This window comes from Triticum dicoccoides, chromosome 2A (genome assembly GCF_002162155.2).
Source record: "Triticum dicoccoides isolate Atlit2015 ecotype Zavitan chromosome 2A, WEW_v2.0, whole genome shotgun sequence".
Classification (NCBI taxonomy): Eukaryota; Viridiplantae; Streptophyta; class Magnoliopsida; order Poales; family Poaceae; genus Triticum; species Triticum dicoccoides.
Genome location: NC_041382.1, coordinates 40,330,561 through 40,331,629, shown reverse-complemented (window position 1 = coordinate 40,331,629; position 1,069 = coordinate 40,330,561).

The following is a 1,069-nucleotide window of genomic DNA, read 5'->3' as shown; positions in this document are numbered from 1 at the left end:
AGGAGTGTAGCTACCTACTCTAGGTGAAGTTCAACCTTAACAGGTCTTCACTGACACACTGGTATATCGAAACAGCAATTGGAACGGAGGACACAATGGGCCCTCGAGATCTGGTGGGGGATTGCTGAAATTTGAGATGAGCTCCAGGCCCATATAGCAATCTCTGAAAAATCTCTAAGGGCCCATGTGGGTTATATGGCACTAGGTGTAGTGGGAAGTTTAGTCCCACCCCGCTAGTGGAAGGAGAGTTGGAGTGATTTATAAGGGTTTCTCTTCTACATGCTATTGGAGCTTGAGAAGAGAAGAGGCCCTCGCGCACTCCTCCTCCGCCGCCCGCCTCGCCGCGCCTCGTCACGACGCGCCACGGGATTGAGCCGAGCCGAGCTCACACCTACGCGCTTATTTTTGCCGAACACTAACGGAGAGTTCTCTGACAGCTGGGCCACGATCTGAGACGTCAGATCATGGGCTGTCACGGACTCGGACGTGGGTCGAGCCCACGTCTCTCCACGCGGCTGCGTCTATATAAGTGTGTGGTGTCTCCTAACCCCAGCCGCCACGAACAGATCACATTTGCTCCACGCGCACGCCCACCGTCGTCCCCTTGCTGCTGCTGCCGCCGGTGACTCCATCCCGTCCGCCGCGTACACGGTCGACGGGAGAGCAGGTCTCCGAAACCACGCCCTTCTGGTTCCTGTACGGGGTGAGGGGCGAATAGGTTTTTGGGCAGCGATTATGCGACTGCTCGCTTCCGATCGTCTACTTCCTCTACGTCCGCGTCGCCTTCATCATCACCATGTCCACCGACGCCGAACGTGCCGCCGCCGAGAAAGCTGAAGCCGACAAGAAGGCCGCCGAGGACGCCGATGCCGCCACCAAAGCCGCGGCCTCTACATGGCCTACTGGAGGGTATAACTCGTTTATCCCGCTCCTACTGTTTTCTGTTTTAGCCATGCTAGCGTTATACGTACGTCTTTCTGCAATTAGCGTAGTATGTGCTAGCTTGACTGAATATCAGTATGTGTTTATTTGTGTCAATGCCGTGCTAGTGATTTACTCGTGGATTAAT